Genomic DNA, 19,925 nt, shown 5'->3' with positions numbered 1-19,925 from the left:
CAGGTTTGTTGGTTAATTGGTTTCTGTAAATTGTCCCGAGTGATTAGCAGAGAACTAGTGTGCAGGGGGATCGCTGGTCGGCGTGGACTCGGTGGGCCGAAGGGCCTGTTTCCACGCTGTAGCTCTAAACGAAGAGCGGCACGGTGGCGCAGCGGTAGAGTTGCCGCCTTACAGCGAATGCAGCGCCGGAGACCCGGGTTCCATCCCGACTACGGGTGCTGTCCGTACGTTCTCCCCGTGACCTGCGTGGGTTTTCTCCGAGATCTTCGGTTTTCTCCCACACTCCAAAGACGTACACGTTTGTAGGTTAATTGACTTGGTAAATGTAAAAATTGTCCCTAGTGGGTGTAGGATAGTGTTAATGTGCGGGGATCGCTGGTCGGCGTGGACCTGGTGGGCTGAAAGGGCCTGTTTCCGCGCTGTATCTCCAAACTAAACTAAACTAAAAGGGGTCCGTTTCAGGATGACTGATGCAGGGGTTTCTAAGTAATATGGGATGAATGGTAAGGTGGGAGAAGAAGTTGGCAAGAGCAGGAGAGAATATGATGGAAGAGAGCATGGGGACCATGTGTATTCAGGGCCTTGTATGCGTTTACAATATACCCAGAGTGCTTAGATCCTGCACACCGGAGTGCAAGATAGAAGGTAGCACATGCTCTGTCCTCCTGATTAATAATGGTGGAGGAGCTCCTGATTCTGGCTCTGGGTTGAACAATCCAGAGGCACCTCACAATCATGAATTTGGTAAAGCTGTTAATTTGTGCATTCTAACAAGGAAAGTGACCCAATGCAGCCCAACCGATCCATGTAGATCCTTTGTTGAATAGGACCGTCCACATGTTAAGAAATGGGTTGTCCTGGATTCTGGTTTCCTTTGAGCAGGAAGGAACTGCAGATGCTGGTTTACACCGAAGATAGACACAAAATGCTGGAGTAACTCAGCGGGACAGGCACCATCTCTGGATAGAAGGGATGGTTGACGTTTCAGTCTGAAGAAGGGTCTTGACCCGAAACATCACCCATTCCTTCTGTCCAGAGATGCTGCCTGTCCCACTGGGTTAATCCAGCATTTTGTGTCTTTCTTCTGTTTCCGTTACTGTTTTCCCCTCCCTGGGCTACCAGGGTGGGAAAAACGATCAACAAATGTTCCAAGCCAGGACAGAGCCAAAGATCAACTTTGTTAGAGTCAAATAAATGCACTTAGAAATGGTGTAGGAAAGAACTGCAGATGCTGGTTTACACCGAAAATAGACACAAAATGCTGGAGTAACACAGCATCTCCTGAGAATAGGAATAGGTGACGTTTCGGGTCGAGATCCTTCTTCAGACTTCTTCTTCTGAAGGGTCTCAGCCTGAAAAGTTACCCGTTCCTTCTCTCCAGAGATGCTGCCTGTCCCGCTGAGTTACTCCAGCATTTTGTGTCTCACTAAAAAATGGTATCTATTTGTGTGTTTTTAGACAAACCTGTAGATTTGAGGCAGGGCCCTCGAGTCGGAGTTGGGGCAATTCTAGTGCTGCTGGAGTCGGTAAAAAAGTCCCGACTCCAACTCCGACTTCAACTTCGACTCCGACCTCAACATAAATTTCAGAGACTGCGTAAATCGGGGAAAAAATCCCACTTTTTAAGCATATCATACACTTTATTTCCACCCGAGAGGATGAGAAATCGCATCAGTGCTGCCATCTGGTGGCAGAACGACGAGAAATAAGAGGTAAACAATAGACAATAGGTGCAGGAGTAGGCCATAGAGCTGAGTTTCAGACCTTGAACATGGCCATCTTTTACAATGCAAGCCGATTGTCTTGTAAAGTTATCAGTGAGTCTGTTATCATTCAGCGCAGTAATAGTTCAGGAAATACTCCAAGTACTTTGCAGCACTATGAGTCACAAGGGCGGCACGGTGGCGCAGCGGTAGAGTTGCTGCCTTACAGCGCCAGAGACCCGGGTTCGAACCTGACTATGGGTGCTGTCTGTATGGAGTTTGTACGTTTTAGACAATAGACAATAGGTGCAGGAGGAGGCCATTCGGCCCTTCGAGCCTGCACTACCATTCAATGTGATCATGGCTGATCATTCTCAATCAGTACCCCGTTCCTGCCTTCTCCCCCATACCCCCCTGACTCCGCTATCCTTAAACGCTCTATCTAGCTCTCTCTTGAATGCATTCAGAGAATTGGCCTCCACTGCCTTCTGAGGCAGAGAATTCCACAGATTTACAACTCTCTGACTGAAAAAGTTCTTCATCTCCGTTCTAAATGGCCTACCCCTTATTCTTAAACTGTGGCCCCTGGTTCTGGACTCCCCCCAACATTGGGAACATGTTTCCTGCCTCTAACGTGTCCAACACCTTAATAATCTTATATGTTTCGATAAGATCCCCTCTCATCCTTCTAAATTCCAGTGTATACAAGCCTAGTCGCTCCAGTCTTTCAACATACGACAGTCCCGCCATTCCGGGAATTAACCTAGTACTGTGACTGTGTGGGTTTTCTCTGGGCATTCGGGTTTCCTCCCAAACTCCAAAGACGTACTAGTTTGTAGGTTAATCGGCTTCAGTTAAATTGTAAATTATCCCTGGGTGTGTAGGATAGTGCTAATGTCCGGGGATCGCTGGCTGGCTTGGACTTGGTGGTCTGAAGGGCATATTTTCCCACTGTATAAGTCTAAACATTTGTTGTCAACATTTTTTTATTTGAGTGTACTATATTTTTTAATAAAGTATTTTTTATTAAAACCTAAGATTCTTACCATTATTTCCCTCTAAATTATCTATAGACGTCTGTAAAGTCATCCCTAAACCTTGTGTGCTCCTTGTATGTAAGGAATTTGTTAAAGACCCTCATGGTAGGCTGATACAGAAGATTAAGATGCATGGGATCCAATGGTGACTTGGTCATTTGGCTTCAGAATTCACTTGCACATCAAAGACAGAGTTGTGGTGGAAGGCTGTCATACTGTCTGGAGAACAATCCTGACCCAAAATGTTCACCTATCCATGTTGGCCTGAGATGCTACCTGTCCCGCTGAGCTGCCCCAGCACTCTGTAGCCTCTTCAGGTTGTTACACTGACTGCCGGTCTGGGATAGGTGTGTCAACTATCTCACTCCCAAATAAAGGGCAAGGTAACGTCACCACCCCGCGCCCCACGTGACCTCACCCAGCCAGCGGCCACGTGCTCCCGCTCCACCAATGGCGGCCGCCCGGGCCGGGAGGCGGGTTGCTATGCAACCTCCGTCAGGCAGCGCCCTAGCCTACACTGTCTGGACCTACACTGTCCGGACTGACAACATCCGGGCCTACAACGTCCGGGCCTACAGTGCCCCTCCCCCTCCCCGGGCCTAATACGGGACAAGGGAGGTCCCGTACATGACAAACCAATTTAGCCCAAAGTACGGGATGTCCCGGCTAATACGGGACAGTTGGCAACCCTAATCTGGGTTCAATGGTGTTCCACAGGGATATGTGCTGGGGCCTCTGCTGCTTGTGATTTTAAACTAGGGAGTACAGATAGGATAGTAAGTGGGTTGGTTAGTACGTTTGCAGTCACCCAAAGGTGGTCAATTAGCAAACAGTGTGGAAGGGCATCAAAGTATAAGAGGGATGTTGATCAGCTGCAGAAATGGGTGGAGTAATGGCGGATGGAGTTGAAACTGGGCAAGTGTGAGGTGTTGCACGTTGAGAGGCAAATGTACGGGGAAAGTATACACCGATCGACCAAAACATGATGACCACTGACAGGCAAAGTGAATAACATTGATTAACTTGTTGCAATGGCACCTGTCAAGGGGTGGGATATATTAGGCAGCAAGTGAACAGTCAGTTCTTGAAGTTGATGTGTTGGATGCAGGAGAAATGGGCAGGAGTAAAGACCTGAGCGACTTTGACAAGGGCCAAATTGTTATGGCCAGACGACTGGGTCAGAGCATCTCTGAAACGGCAAGGCTTGTGGGGTGCTCCCGGTCAGCAGTGGTGAGTACCTACCGACAGTGGTCCGAGGAGGGACAAACCACAAACCGGCGACAGACAGGGTATTGGGCGGCCAAGGTTCATCGATGCACGAGGGCAACGAAGGCTATCCCGTCTGGTCCGAACCGACAGAAGGTCGACTGTGGCACAAGGCACAGAAAATGTTAATGGTGGTCACGGGAGGAATGTGTCACAATACACAGTGCATCGCACCCTGCTGCGTATGGGGCTGCACACGGAGGACCAACAGCATATTGGGCAGGTGGCCATAATGTTTTGGCTCATCAGGGGGTCATAATGTTTTGTCTGATCGGTGTATAGTTATTGGCAAGACCTTTTAACAACATTGATGTTAGTGAGGGTGGGAACAGGGAGATTGGGGAGCTGAATGTGTGGCTGAGGAGTTGGTGCTGGGGGCAGTGATTGTGATTTCTAGACCATTGAGATCTCTTGTGGGGCAGGGTCGACCTGTACAAAAGGGATGGGTGCACCTTTGCTGGAGAGGGACCAACATTCTGGCAGGCAGGTTTGCTAGTGCTACACGGGTGGGTTTAAACTAAAATAGTGGGGGGGGTTAGGGTCAACAACATGGAAGCGTATGCGTGCAGTTAACGGAAAGAGGGTGTAGGAAAGGTCACATTTAAACTAATAGGCCAGGGGGATGGGAACCATTGCAGGGCGACAGGGCTGTAAAAATGAGGGCAGAAGCAAAAGGTAGAAGGGAGAAAAGCTAAACAAGCCTGAAAGCTTTCTGCCTTATAGACAATAGGTGCAGGAGTAGGCCATTCGGCCCTTCGAGCCTGTACGCACCGCCATTCAATGTGATCATGGCTGATCATTCTCAATCAGTACCCCGTTCCTGCCTTCTCCCCATACCCCCTGACTCCGCTATCCTTAAGAGCTCTATCTAGCTCTCTCTTGAATGCATTCAGAGAATTGGCCCCCACTGCCTTCTGAGGCAGAGAATTCCACAGATTCACAACTCTCTGGCTGAAAAAGTGTTTCCTCACCTCCGTTCTAAATGGCCTACCCCTTATTCTTAAACTGTGGCGACATTAACTGTGCCTTAATGCGAGGAGCATTCGTAATAAGGTAGACGAATTGAATGCGCGGGACGTTTCGGTGCCCGGTGCGGCTCGGCCGCGGGACGTTTCGGTGCCCGGCGCGGCTCGGCCGCTGGACTTAACATCGCCCGGTGCGGCCGCGGGACGTTTCGGTGCCCGGGGCGGCTCGGCCGCGGGGCCTTCCATCCTCTTGCGGGGGCTGTGCGTGTCGTTTGCCTCGGTAGGGGTCGAGCTGCCTGTCCGTGGGTGCGGGGGAAGAGAGGGGAAGTTTTGTTGCCTCCATCACAGTGAGGGGGTGTTTGGAGTCAGTGTGATGGATGTTTGTGTTGGGGTCGGGTGTCCTGTGTTCTTTTCTTTTTTGCTGTGTTTTGTGTGACTGCTGAAATTTCATTCGGTGTAAAAAGCCGAGTGACAATAAAGTGTTGTTATGTTATGTTGTCAACAGATATGATAAAGTTGGGATTACAGAGACCGTTCCAGGTTCCAGGGTGACCAAGGCTGGGAGCTCAATATACAGGGGTGCTCAATATTCAGAAAGGATAGACGGAAAGGAAGAGGAGGTGGGGTGGCATTGCTGGTTAAAGAGGAGATCAATGCAATGACAAGGAGAGGCATTAGCTTGGTTGCTGTAGAATCAGTATGGGTAGAACTGCGAAATAGCCAAGGGCAGAAAACGCTTGTTGGAGTTGTGTACAGACCACCAAACAGGAGTAGGGAGGTTGGGGAGAGCATCAAGCAGGAAATTAGGGATGCGTGTAGCAAAGGTACAGCAGTTATCATGGGTGACTTTGATCTACATATAGATTGGGACAACCAAATTGGTGACAGTGCCGAGGAGGAGGATTTCCTGGAGTGTATACGGGATGGTTTTTTAAACCAATATGTAGAGGAACCGACTGGAGGGCCGGCCATCCGAGACTGGGTATTGTTTAATGAGGAAGGATTAGTTAGCAATCTTGTTGTGCAAAGCCTCTTGGGCAACAGTGACCATAACATGGTAGAATTCTGCATTAGGATGGAGAGTGACACAGTTAATTCAGAGACAAGGGTCCTGAACTTAAAGAAAGGAGACTTTAAAGGTATGAGACGGGAATTGGCTAGGACAGACTGGCAAATGATACTTAAAGTGTTGATGGTGGATAAGCAATGGCAAAGATTTAAAGATCGCACGGATAGACAATAGACAATAGACAATAGGTGCAGGAGGAGGCCATTCGGCCCTTCGAGCCAGCACCGCCATTCAATGTGATCATGGCTGATCATACTCAATCAGTACCCCGTTCCTGCCTTCTCCCCATCCCCCCTGACTCCGCTATCCTTAAGAGCTCTATCTAGCTCTCTCTTGAATGCATTCAGAGAATTGGCCTCCACTGCTCTCTGAGGGAGAGAATTCCACAGATTTACAACTCTCTGACTGAAAAAGTTTTTCCTCATCTCCATTCTAAATGGCCTACCCCTTATTCTTAAACTGTGGCCCCTGGTTCTGGACTCCCCCAACATTGGGAACATGTTTCCTGCCTCTAACGTGTCCAACCCCTTAATAATCTTATACGTTTCGATAAGATCCCCTCTCATCCTTCTAAATTCCAGTGTATACAAGCCTAGTCGCTCCAGTCTTTCAACATACGACAGTCCCGCCATTCCAGGAATTAACCTAGTAAACCTACGCTGCACGCCCTCAATAGCAAGAATATCCTTCCTCAAATTTGGAGACCAAAACTGCACACAGTACTCCAGGTGCGGTCTCACTAGGTCCCTGTACAACTGCAGAAGGACCTCTTTGCTCCTATACTCAACTCCTCTTGTTATGAAGGCCAACATTCCATTGGCTTTCTTCACTGCCTGCTGTACCTGCATGCTTCCTTTCAGTGACTGATGCACTAGGACACCCAGATCTCGTTGTACGTCCCCTTTTCCTAACTTGACACCATTCAGATAATACTCTGCCTTCCTATTCTTACCACCAAAGTGGATAACCTCACACTTATCCACATTAAACTGCATCTGCCATGCATCCGCCCACTCACACAACCTGTCCAAGTCACCCTGCAACCTCATAGCATCTTCCTCACAGTTCACACTGCCACCCAGCTTTGTATCATCTGCAAATTTGCCAAAGGTACTTTTACCCTTCATCCAACAGTTCATCCAACGTGATACTTAAAGGGTTGATGGTGGGTAAGCAATGGCAAAGATTTAAAGATCGCACGGATGAATCACGACAATTGATCGTCCCTGTCTGGCGTAAAATAAAATGGGGAAGGCGGGCTCGACCGTGGTTAACGAGGGAAATTAGGGATAGTGTTAAATCCAAGGAAGAGGCATATAAATTGGCCAGAGGTAGCAGGATTGGGAGAAATTAAGAATTCAACAGAGGAGGACAAAGGGGTTAATTAAGAGGTGGGGAGGGTGGGGGGAGCATGAAAGAAAGCTTGCGGGGAAAATAAAACTGTAAAAGCTTCTTTAGTCCTGAAGAGGATAAGATTAGTGAAGACAAATGTAGATCCCTTATAGTCAGAAACAGGTGAACTTATAATGGGAAACAAGGAAATGGCAGACCAGTAGTTTGGTTCTGTCTTCACAAAGGAAGACACAAACAATCTCCCAGAAATACTAGGTGACCGAGGATCTAGTGGGAGGGAGGAACTGAACTGTTGGGAATGAAGGCAGATAAATCCCCAGGGCCTGATGGTCTGCATCCCAGAGTACTCAAGGAGGTGGCCCGAGAAATCGTGGATGCATTGGTGATCATTTTCCAATGTTCTCTCGACACTGTATCAGTTCCTGTGGACTGGAGGGTAGCTATTGTAACCACGCCTTTTAAGAAAGGAGGGAGAAAGAAAAGTGAATTATGGACCAGTCAGCCTGACATCGGTAGTGGGGAAGATGCTTCAGTCGATTATTAAAGATTTAATAGCAGCGCATTTGGAAAGCAGTGACAGGATCGGTCAAAGTCAGCATGGATTTATGAAGGGGAAATCATGCTTGACTAATCTTCTGGAATTTTTTAAGGGTGTAACAAGTTGAATGGATAAGGGAGAGCCAGTGGATTCTTGCTATGGAGGGCGTGCAGCGTAGGTTCACTAGGTTAATTCCCCGAATGGCGGGACTGTCGTATGTTGAAAGGCTGGAGCGATTGGGCTTGTATACACTGGAATTTAGAAGGATGAGGGGGGATCTTATTGAAACATATAAGATAATTAAGGGATTGGACACATTAGAGGCAGGAAACATGTTCCCAATGTTGGGGGAGTCCAGAACCAGGGGCCACAGTTTAAGAATAAGGGGTCGGCCATTTAGAACGGAGATGAGGAAGAACTTTTTCAGTCAGAGTGTGGTGAAGGTGTGGAATTCTCTGCCTCAGAAGGCAGTGGAGGCCAGTTCGTTGGATGCTTTCAAGAGAGAGCTGGATAGAGCTCTTAAGGATAGCGGAGTGAGGGGGTATGGGGAGAAGGCAGGAACGGGGTACTGATTGAGAGTGATCAGCCATGATCGCATTGAATGGCGGTGCTGGCTCGAAGGGCTGAATGGCCTCCTCCTGCACCTATTGTCTATTGTCTATTGTCTATTGGATGTGGTGTATCTGGACTTTCAAAAAGCCTTTAACAAGGTCCCACACAAGAGATTAGTGCGCAAAATTAAAGCACATGGTATTGGGGGTAGGGTAAAAAAGAAACAAAGAGGCCATTTGGCCCTTCGAGCCAGCACCGCCATTCATTGTGATCATGGCTGATCATCTACAATCAGTAACCCGTGCCTGCCTTCTCCCCATATACCTTGATTCCGCTAGCCCCTAGAGCTCTATCTAACTCTCTTTTTAATTCATCCAGTGAATTAGCCTCCACTGCCCTCTGTGGCAGAGAATTCCACAAATTCACAACTCTCCGGGTGAAAAAGTTTCTTCTCACCTCAGTTTAAAATGGCCTCCCCTTTATTCTTAGACTGTGTGGCCCCTGGTTCTGGACTCCCCCATGTGCTCTAGTTTTGCTCACCAACCTCCCGTGTGGTACCTTATCAAAGGCTTTCTGAAAGTCTAGATACACAACATCCACTGGCTCTCCTTCATCCATTTTACTTGTCACATCCTCAAAAAATTCCAGAAGGTTAGTCAAGCATGATTTCCCCTTCATAAATCCATGCTGACTTGGACCAATCCTTTTACTGCTATCCAAATGCGCCGTTATTACCTCTTTAATAATTGACTCCAGCATCTTCCCCACCACTGAAGTCAGGCTAACTGGTCTGTAATTCCCCGTTTTCTTTCTCGCTCCTTTCTTGAAAAGTGGGATAACATTAGCTACCCTCCAATACACAGGAACGGATCCGGAATCTATTGAACATTGGAAAATGATCACCAATGCATCCACGATTTCTTAAGCCACATCTTTGAGTACTCTGGGATGCAGACCATCAGGCCCAGGGGATTTATCAGCCTTCAGTCCCATCAGTCTACCCAATACTATTTCTCGCCTAATGCAAATTTCTTTCAGTTCCTCTGTCTCCCTTGATCATCTGTCCACTAGTACATCTGGGTGTGAGTGTGTTTATTGACCTAAGTGTGTTTGGAGGGTGTGAGTTTGTTTGGAGGCCTTGCAGCAATGGCGGGGAGAGGGGGAGTGAGGGGGAGGGAGTGAGTGAGGGGGAGGGAGTGAGGGGGTGGAGGGAGTGAGGGGGAGTGAGTGAGGGGGAGGGAGTGAGGGGGAGGGAGTGAGGAGGAGGGAGTGAGGGAGAGGGAGTGAGGGGGGAGGGAGTGAGGGGGGGAGTGAGGGTGTGAGAAGGAGTGAGGGGGAGGGAGTGAGAGGGAGTGAAGGGGGAGGGAGGGGGGAGAGAGGGGGAGAGTGAGGGGGGAGTGAGGGGGTGTGAGTGGGAGGGAGTGAGGGGGGGAATGAGGGGGGGAGTTAGGGGGAGGGAGTGAGGGGGAGGGAGTGAGGGGGGAATGAGGGGGGGAATGAGGGGGGAGTGAGGGGGAGAGTGAGGGGGAGGGAGTGAGGGGAGGGAGTGAGGGGGGTGTGAGGGGGAGGGAGTGAGGGGGAGTGAGTGAGGGGGAGGGAGTGAGGGGGAGGGAGTGAGGGGGGGGGAGTGAGGGGGGGAGGGAGTGAGGGGGGAGGGAGTGAGGGGAGGGAGTGAGGGGGGGGAGTGAGGGAGGGAGTGAGGGAGGGAGGGGGAGGGAGTGAGGGAGGGAGTGAGTGAGGGGGAGGGAGTGAGGGGTAGGGAGTGAGGGGGAGAGTGAGGAGGAGAGTGAGGGGGAGGGAGTGAGGGGGAGGGAGTGAGGGGGAGAGAGGGAGTGAGGGGGAGGGAGTGAGGGAGTGAGGGGGAGAGAGGGAGTGAGGGAGTGAGGGGGAGGGAGGGAGTGAGGGGAAGGGAGGGAGTGAGGGGGGGAGTGAGTGAGGGGGAGGAGTGAGGGGGGGAGGGAGTGAGGGGGAGGGAGTGAGGGAGGGAGTGAGGGAGTGAGTGAGGGGGAGGAGTGAGGGGGGAGGGAGTGAGGGGGAGGGAGTGAGGGGGAGGGAGTGAGTGAGGGGGAGGGAGTGAGGGGGGAATGAGGGGGGGAATGAGGGGGGAGTGAGGGGGAGAGTGAGGGGGAGGGAGTGAGGGGGAGGGAGTGAGGGGGGTGTGAGGGGGAGGGAGTGAGGGGGAGTGAGTGAGGGGGAGGGAGTGAGGGGGAGGGAGTGAGGGGGGGGGGAGTGAGGGGGGGAGGGAGTGAGGGGGGAGGGAGTGAGGGGGAGGGAGTGAGGGGGGGAGTGAGGGAGGGAGTGAGGGAGGGAGGGGGAGGGAGTGAGGGAGGGAGTGAGTGAGGGGGAGGGAGTGAGGGGTAGGGAGTGAGGGGGAGAGTGAGGAGGAGAGTGAGGGGGAGGGAGTGAGGGGGAGGGAGTGAGGGGGAGAGAGGGAGTGAGGGGGAGGGAGTGAGGGAGTGAGGGGGAGAGAGGGAGTGAGGGGAGTGAGGGGGAGGGAGGGAGTGAGGGGAAGGGAGGGAGTGAGGGGGGGAGTGAGTGAGGGGGAGGAGTGAGGGGGGGAGGGAGTGAGGGGGAGGGAGTGAGGGAGGGAGTGAGGGAGTGAGTGAGGGGGAGGAGTGAGGGGGGAGGGAGTGAGGGGGAGGGAGGGGGAGGGAGTGAGGGGGAGGGAGTGAGTGAGGGGGAGGGAGTGAGGGGGAGGAGTGAGGGGAGGGAGGGGGGGAGGGGGTGAGGGGGGAGTGAGGGGGGAATGAGGGGGAGTGAGGGGGAGGGAGTGAGGGGGAGTGAGTGAGGGGGAGGGAGTGAGTGAGGAGGGAGTGAGGGGGGGAGTGAGGGGGAGGGAGTGAGGGGGAGGGAGTGAGGGGGGAGTGAGGGGGGGAATGAGGGGGTGAGGGGGGGAGTGAGGGGGAGGGAGTGAGGGCGGGAGTGAGGGGGAGAGTTAGGGGGAGAGTGAGGGGGGAGTGAGGGGAGGGAGTGAGGGGGAGGGAGTGAGGGGGAGGGAGTGAGGGGGGGAGGGAGTGAGGGGGGGAGGGAGTGAGGGGGAGGGAGTGAGGGGGAGGAGTGAGGGGGGGAGGGAGTGAGGGGGAAGTGAGGGGGAGGGAGTGAGGGGGAGGGAGTGAGGGGGGAGGGAGTCAGTGAGGGGGAGGGTTGTGAGGGGGAGGGAGTGAGGGGGAGGGAGTGAGAGGGGAGGGAGTGATGAGGAGGGGAGTGAGGGGGGAGTGAGGGGGAGGGAGTGAGGGGGGAGTGAGGGGGGGAGTGAGGGGCAGGGAGTGAGGGGAAGGGAGTGAGGGGGGAGTGAGGGGTGGAATGAGGGGGAGGGAGTGAGGGGGTGTGAGGGGGAGGGAGTGAGGGGGAGGGAGTGAGGGGGGGAATGAGGGGGAGGGAGTGAGGGGGGGAGTGAGGGGGAGGGAGTGAGGGGGAGGGAGTGAGGGGCAGGGAGTGAGGGGGAAAGTGAGGTGGAGAGTGAGGGGGAGGGAGTGAGGGGGAGGAGTGAGGGAGAGGGAGTGAGGGGGAGAGGGAAAGAGGGGGAGGGAGTGAGGGGGGAGTGAGTGAGAGGGAGGGAGTGAGGGAGGGAGTGAGGGGGAGTGAGGAGGGAGTGAGGGGGAGAGAGGAGGGATTAAGGAGGGAGTGAGTGGGAGGGAGTGAGGGGGAGGGAGTGAGGGGCAGGGAGTGAGGGGGAAAGTGAGGAGGAGAGTGAGGGGGAGGGAGTGAGGGGGAGGGAGTGAGGGAGAGGGAGTGAGGGGGAGAGGGAAAGAGGGGGAGGGAGGGAGTGAGGGGGAGTGAGGGGGAGAGAGGGAGTGAGGGGGAGAGAGGGAGTGAGGGGGGGAGTGAGGGGGGAGTGAGTGAGAGGGAGTGAGTGAGGGGGGAGTGTGAGGGAGTGAGGGGGGGTGAGGGGGAGGGAGAGTGAGTGAGGGGGAGGGAGTGAGGGGGAGGGAGTGAGGGGGAGAGTTAGGGGGAGGGAGTGAGGGGAGGGAGTGAGGGGGACGGAGTGAGGGGGGGAGTGAGGGGGAGGGAGTGAGGGGGTGTGAGGGCGAGGGAGTGAGGGGGAGGGAGTGAGGGGGAGGGAGTGAGGGGGGAGTGAGGGGGAGGGAGAGTGAGTGAGGGGGGTGGAGTGAGGGGGGAAGTGAGGGGGAGGGAGTGAGGGGGAGGGTGTGAGGGGGGATGTGAGGGGAGGGAGTGAGGGGGGAGTGATGGAGGGAGTGAGGGGGGAGTGAGGGAGGGAGTGAGGGGGAGGGAGTGAGGGGGAGGGAGTGAGGGGGAGGGAGTGAGGGGGGAGGGGGAGGGAGAGTGAGTGAGGGGGGTGGAGTGAGGGGGGAAGTGAGGGGGAGGGAGTGAGGGGGAGGGTGTGAGGGGGGAGTGAGGGGGAGGGAGTGAGGGGGGAGTGATGGAGGGAGTGAGGGGGGAGTGAGGGAGGGAGTGAGGGGGAGGGAGTGAGGGGGAGGGAGTGAGGGAGGGAGTGAGGGGGGAGTGAGGGAGGGAGTGAGGGGGAGGTGAGGGGGAGAGAGGAGGGAGTAAGGAGGGAGTGAGTGGGAGGGAGTGAGGGGTTGGGAGTGAGGGTGAAAGTGAGGAGGAGAGTGAGGGGGAGGGAGTGAGGGGGAGGGGAGTGAGGGGGAGAGAGGGAGTGAGGGGGGGAGGGAGTGAGGGGGGAGGGAGGGAGTGAGGGGGAGGGAGTGAAGGGGGAGGGATGAGGGGGAAGGAGTGAGGGGGGAGGGAGTAAGGAGAGGGAATGAGGGGGAGTGAGGGGGAGTGAGTGATGGGGAGTGAGTGAGGGGGAGGGAGTGAGTGAGGAGGGAGTGATGGGGAGTGAGGGGGAGGGAGTGAGGGGGGAGTGAGGGGGGGAATGAGGGGGAGTGAGGGGGAGGGAGTGAGGGGGAGAGTTAGGGGAGGGAGTGAGGGGGGGAGTGAGGGGGAGGGAGTGAGGGGGGGAGGGAGGTGGGGGGGAGTGAGTGAGAGGGAGTGAGTGAGGGGAGTGAGTGAGAGGGAGTGAGTGAGGGGGGACTGAGGGGGAGAGAGAGTGAGTGAGGGGGAGGGAGTGAGGGGGAGTGAGGAGGAGGGAGTGAGAGGGAGGGAGTGAGAGGGAGTGAGTGAGGGGGGAGTGCGAGGGAGTGAGGGGGGAGTGAGTGAGGGGGGAGTGAGTGAGAGGGAGTGAGTGAGGGGGGACTGAGGGGGAGAGAGAGTGAGTGAGGGGGAGGGAGTGAGGGGGGAGTGAGTGAGAGGGAGGAGGAGTGAGTGAGGGGGGGAGTGAGGGGGAGGGAGTGAGGGGAGAGTGAGGGGGAGGGAGTGAGGGGGGAGTGAGTGAGGGGGTGTGAGGGGGAGGGAGTGAGGGGGAGGGAGTAAGGGGGGAGGAGTGAGGGGAGGGAGTGAGGGGGAGCGAGTGAGGGGGGAGTGAGTGAGGGGGGAGAGTGAGGGGGAGGGAGTGAGAGGGAGTGAGTGAGGGGGGAGTGAGTGAGTGGTGTGAGGGGGAGGAGTGAGGGGAAGGGAGGGAGGGGGAAAGTGAGGAGAGTGAGGGGAGGGAGTGAGGGGGAGGGAGGGAGAGTGAGGGGAGAGAGGGAGTGAGGGGGGGAGGGAGTGAGGGGGAGGGAGGGAGTGAGGGGGAGGGAGTGAAGGGGAGGGACTGAGGGGGAAGGAGTGAGGGGGAGGGAGTAAGGAGAGGGAATGAGGGGAGTGAGGGGGAGTGAGGGGGGAGTGAGTGAGAGGGAGTGAGTGAGGGGGGAGTGAGTGAGGGGGAGTGAGTGAGAGGGAGGAGGAGTGAGGGGGGAGTGAGGGGAGGGAGTGAGGGGGGGAGTGAGGGCGAGGAGTGAGAGGGAGGGAATGAGGGACGGAGTGAGGGGGAGTAAGGAGGGAGTGAGGGGGAGAGAGGAGGGAGTATGGGGGAGTGAGTATGGGGGAGTGAGTGAGGGGGAGGGAGTGAGGGGAGGGAGTGAGGGGGAGGGAGTGAGGGGAGGAGTGAGGGGAGTGAGGGGGGAGTGAGTGAGGGGGAGGGAGTGAGGGGGGGAGTGAGGGGGGAGTGAGGGGAGGGAGTGAGGGGGGGGAAGTGAGGGGGGGGGAGTGAGGGGGAGGGAGTGAGAGGGGAGGGAGTGAGGGGGGGAGTGAGGGGGAGGGAGTGAGTGAGGGGCAGTAAGTAAGGGAGGGTGAGGGGGAGGGAGTGAGGGGGAGGGAGTGAGGGGGAGGGAGTGAGGGGGAGGGAGTGAGAGGGGAGGGAGGGGAGTGAGTGGGAGGGAGTGAGGGGGGGAGTGAGGGGAGTGAGGGGGGGAGTGAGGGGTGAGTGAGTGAGGGGGAGGGAGTGAGGGAGGGAGTGAGGGGGAGGGAGTGAGGGGGAGGGAGTGAGGGAGGGAGTGAGGGGGAGGGAGTGAGGGGGAGGGAGTGAGGGGGAGGGAGTGAGGGGGAGGGAGTGAGGGAGGGAGTGAGTGAGTGAGGGGGAGGGAGTGAGGGGGGGAGTGAGGGGGAGGGAGTGAGGGGGAGGGAGTGAGGGGGAGGGAGTGAGGGAGGGAGTGAGGGGAGGGAGTGAGGGGGAGGGAGTGAGGGGGAGGGAGTGAGGGAGGGAGTGAGTGAGTGAGGGGGAGGGAGTGAGGGGGGAGTGAGGGGGAGGGAGTGAGGGGGGAGAGGGGAGGGAGTGAGGGGGGAGTGAGGGGGGAGTGAGGGGGGGAGTGAGGGGGGAGTGAGGGGTGAGTGAGTGAGGGGGAGGGAGTGAGGGAGGGAGTGAGTGAGTGAGGGGGAGGGAGTGAGGGGGGGAGTGAGGGGGAGGGAGTGAGGGGGGGAGTGAGGGGGGGAGTGAGGGGGGGAGTGAGGGGTGAGTGAGTGAGGGGGAGGGAGTGAGGGAGGGAGTGAGTGAGTGAGGGGGAGGGAGTGAGGGGGGGGAGTGAGGGGGAGGAGTGAGGGGGGGAGTGAGGGGTGAGTGAGTGAGGGGGAGGGAGTGAGGGAGGGAGTGAGTGAGTGAGGGGGAGGAGTGAGGGGGAGGGAGTGAGGGGGGGGAGTGAGGGGGGAGTGAGGGGGGGAGTGAGGGGAGGGAGTGAGGGGAGGAGTGAGGGGGGGAGTGAGGGGGAGGGAGTGAGGGGGGAGTGAGGGGTGAGTGAGTGAGGGGGGGAGTGAGGGGGGGAGTGAGGGGGAGGGAGTGAGGGGAGGAGTGAGGGGGGGAGTGAGGGGTGAGTGTGTGAGGGGGGGGGAGTGAGGGGGAGGGAGTGAGGGGAGGGAGTGAGGGGGAGGGAGTGAGGGAGGGAGTGAGTGAGTGAGGGGGAGGGAGTGAGGGGGGAGTGAGGGGGAGGGAGTGAGGGAGGGAGTGAGTGAGTGAGGGGGGGAGTGAGGGTGAGGGAGTGAGGGAGGAGGGTGAGTGAGTGAGGGGGGGAGGGGGGGGGAGTGAGGGGGGAGTGAGGGGGGGAGGGGGGGGAGTGAGGGGGGAGTGAGTGAGTGAGGGGGAGGGAGTGAGGGGGGGAGGGGGGGGAGTGAGGGGGGGAGTGAGTGAGTGAGGGGGGGAGTGAGTGAGTGAGGGGGAGGGAGTGAGGGGGGAGGGGGGGGGAGTGAGGGGGGGAGTGAGTGAGTGAGGGGGGGAGTGAGTGAGTGAGGGGAGGGAGTGAGGGGGGAGTGAGGGGGGAGGGGGGGGGAGTGAGGGAGGGAGTGAGGGGGAGGAGTGAGGGGGGGATTGAGGGGGAGGGAGTGAGTGAGGGGGAGGGAGTGAGGGGGGGTGAGTGAGGGGGGGAGTGAGGGGGAGGGAGTGAGGGGGGGTGAGTGAGGGGGGGAGTGAGGGGGAGGGAGTGAGAGGGGAGGGAGTGAGGGGGGTAGTGAGGGGGAGGGAGTGAGGGGGAGGGAGTGAGGGGGAGGGAGTGAGGGGGGGAGTGAGGGGGAGGGAGTGAGGGGGGGAGTGAGGGGGGGAGTGAGGGGGAGGGAGTGAGGGGAGGAGTGAGGGGAGTGAGGGGGAGGGAGTGAGGGGGGGAGTGAGGGGGAGGGAGTGAGGGGGGTAGTGATGGGGAGGGAGTGAGGGGGAGGGAGTGAGGGGGGGAGTGAGGGGGAGGGAGTGAGTGAGGGGCAGTAAGTAAGGGGGAGGGAGTGAGGGGGAGGGATGAGGGAGGGAGTGAGGGGGGTAGTGAGGGGGAGGGAGTGAGGGGGAGGGAGTGAGGGGGAGGGAGTGAGGGGGGGAGTGAGGGGGGAGTGAGGGGGAGGGAGTGAGGGAGGGGGAGGGAGTGAGGGGGAGGGAGTGAGAGGGGAGAGGGGAGGGAGTGAGGGGGGGAGTGAGGGGGGGAGTGAGGGGGTGAGTGAGTGAGGGGGAGGGAGTGAGGGAGGGAGTGAGGGGGAGGGAGTGAGGGAGGGAGTGAGTGAGTGAGGGGGAGGGAGTGAGGGGGAGGGAGTGAGGGGGAGGGAGTGAGGGGGAGGGAGTGAGGGGGAGGGAGTGAGGGGGAGGGAGTGAGGGGGGGAGTGAGGGGGGGAGTGAGGGGTGAGTGAGTGAGGGGGAGGGAGTGAGGGAGGGAGTGAGTGAGTGAGGGGGAGGGAGTGAGGGGGGGGTGAGTGAGGGGGGGAGGGAGTGAGGGGGGGAGTGAGGGGGGGAGTGAGTGAGGGGGAGGGAGTGAGGGAGGGAGTGAGTGAGTGAGGGGGAGGGAGTGAGGGGGGGAGTGAGGGGGGGAGGGGAGGCCTCACCCCGACGCCGCGCCTCGTGAGCCGACTCTCCCGGCGCCGAGCGATGCCGCCCGCGCCCTTCCAGCCGCGGCCCATGGGTGGCGCTGTCGGGGGAGCGGGCCCGGAGCTGAGCGGGGGAGCCCCGTCACGGCGGCGGCAGCGTCTTGGGCCGATGTTTCCGTATTCATGCTATCTCGCACCAGGATGGCCGAGTGGTTAAGGCGTTGGACTTAAGATCCAATGGACATATGTCCGCGTGGGTTCGAACCCCACTCCTGGTATTAGATTTTTTTTTGCAACAGCAGTGAACCACTTCATGAAATAACATTCAGCTTGTGCAACATTCTTGTGTGTAAACTTTGGACATTGAAAACTCACCATTTAAAACATCAATGTAACGTGTCACAATACCTTATTTAAAATCATAATTTCATCAACCTCATACTTATATTTAGATATGTTTATAATTACATTAATCTAATGCTGATATGAAGTATAAAATATAAAGTATAAAATATAAAATATAAAATGTAAAATTAATTACATTATTGTTTATAATTACATTAATCTAATGCTTATATAAAATATAAAATATAAAATATAAAATATAAAATATAAAATATAAAATATAAAATATAAAATATAAAATTTAAAATATAAAATATAAAATATAAAATATAAAATAAATTACTTTAATGCTTATAATTACATTAATCTAATGCTTATATTAAAGTATAAAATATAAAATATAAAGTATAAAATTTAAAATATAAAATTAATTACATTAATGTTTATAATTACATTAATCTAATGCTTATATTAAGTATAAAATATAAAGTATAAAATATAAAGTATAAAATATAAAATATAATGTATAAAATATAAAATTAATTACATTAATGTTTATAATTACATTAATCTAATGCTTATATTAATTATAAAATATAAAGTACAACGAGCATGTTTTCAAAAACATCAAAATCAACACTTGATTCAAAGATTTAATTATGCTTTATTTTGCCACATGGACCTGGGTACATAAATAAATGGGGGAGTTTTGTCTCTTACTCGAGGTAAAATCGTATTGTAAGTGAGCCTTGATCAAATTGTATAGAATTGAATGTGAGTATTGATCAAATTACATTTAATATAACATTGCAAATATTTGCTTTTAATGGAGTATAATCCCCAAAAATATTTCAATTAAATTATTCATAATTTAAAATTGTACATTTTTATATAAATTGGAAATATAACATTAAGAGTATTATTTAAAACTTAATTATTGTTCTACTTTTATTAAAAAATATTTAGAAACAAGTATTATTAGGGAAAAAATGGAGATGACTACATTTAGGATGTACAATAAATACATAGTTGTCCGGAACTGGAACATTTTGAAATTTGTTAATGTTTTAAATATATATATTTTCGGGCAAGTAGATAGCACTGTTAATATTCCCATATATAACAGTATATAAACATAGAAACATAGAAAATAGGTGCAGGAGGAGGCCATTTGACCTTTCGAGTCAGCAGCGCCATTCATTGTGATCATGGCTGATCATCACAATCAGTAACCCGTGCCTGCCTTCTCCCCATATCCCTTGATTCCGCTAGGCCCTAGAGCTCGATCTAACTCTCTTTTAAATTCATCCAGTGATTTGGCCGCCACTGCCCTCTGTGGAAGAGAATTCCACAAATTCACAACTCTCTGGGTGATAAAGTTTTTTCTCAGCTCAGTTTTAAATGGCCTCCCCTTTATTCTTAGACTGTGGCCCCTGATTCTGGACTCCCCCAACAATGGTATCTTTGAATAAAACTATAATAGTATCCAAATGAATGAATGGCCTTCCTTGCAAATCACGGTAACATCTAGTGTTAGACACAAAATGCTGGAGTAACTCAGCGGGACAGGCAGCATCTCTGGATAGAAGGAATGGGTGACGTTTCGGGTCGAGACCCTTCTTTTGTTTACAGTTTCACTTTGCAGAAATGCCCTTGGTTCCTTGTCACAAAAGAAACCAGTAGAGGGCTGCAAATAACAGCAAGAGGACTGGCAAGTCAACTGCAAGTATTTCTGTTAGGTGCCCAAGAAACTTTAACTTTAGAAGAGGAAGGCTGAGGATCCACAAACTTATCTTCATCAATGGTGATGGAGAGAGTCAACAACTTCAAGTTCCTGGGCATGCATATCTCTGAAGACCTGTGCTAGAACCATAGGGTGCCAACTATCTCACTCCCAAATAAGGGACAAGGTGACGTCACCACCCCGTGCCCCACGTGAGCTCACCCAGCCAGCGGCCGCTCCACAAATGGCGGCCGCCTGGGCCCGCAGGCGGGTTGCTACGCAACCTCCGTTAGGCGGCGCCCGGGCCTCCGGGCCTACACTGTCCGGGCCTACACTGTCCAGACCTAAAGAGTCCGGACCTACAAAGTCCGGGCCTACAGCGTCCTGGCCTACAGCGTCCGGGCCTACAGTGTCTGGGCCTACAGCGCCCCCGGGCCTAATACGGGACAAGGGCGGTCTTGTACGGGACAAACCAATTTAGCCCAAAATACAGGATGTCCCGGCTAATACGGGACAGTTGGCAACCCTAGTTCTATCCCACACACAAAGAACAATTTTAAAGGCAAAGAATTAGTGAAATTAATACAGAGCAAACAAGCAAAGAGACAATGGGTTGTTAATGGCAGTGCAAGTTTGGGTTCAGTGGACAGAATATTTGATGTGTTCAAGTTATCCCACATTTTAAAGCTGCAGAGCACAACACAAGGAACTGCAGATGCTAGAATTTTGAGCAAAACACAAAGTGCTGGAGGCACTCAGCAGATCAGGCA

At 54.4% G+C, this 19,925-nt stretch overlaps 1 non-coding gene across 1 annotated transcript; it reads left to right on the top strand.

Annotated features, from left to right (window-relative positions):
• The first annotated feature begins 17,282 nt into the window (after positions 1-17,282).
• On the top strand, positions 17,283-17,365 carry trnal-uaa (transfer RNA leucine (anticodon UAA)). The gene has a single exon. It is a non-coding gene; the product is annotated as a tRNA-Leu (tRNA).
• The last annotated feature ends 2,560 nt before the right edge of the window (positions 17,366-19,925 follow it).

Source organism: Rhinoraja longicauda, chromosome 9 (assembly GCF_053455715.1).
Source record: "Rhinoraja longicauda isolate Sanriku21f chromosome 9, sRhiLon1.1, whole genome shotgun sequence".
Taxonomy (NCBI): domain Eukaryota; kingdom Metazoa; phylum Chordata; class Chondrichthyes; order Rajiformes; family Arhynchobatidae; genus Rhinoraja; species Rhinoraja longicauda.
The sequence above is the reverse complement of the archived record's forward strand: the minus strand, read 5'-3'. Positions and strand labels throughout refer to the sequence as shown.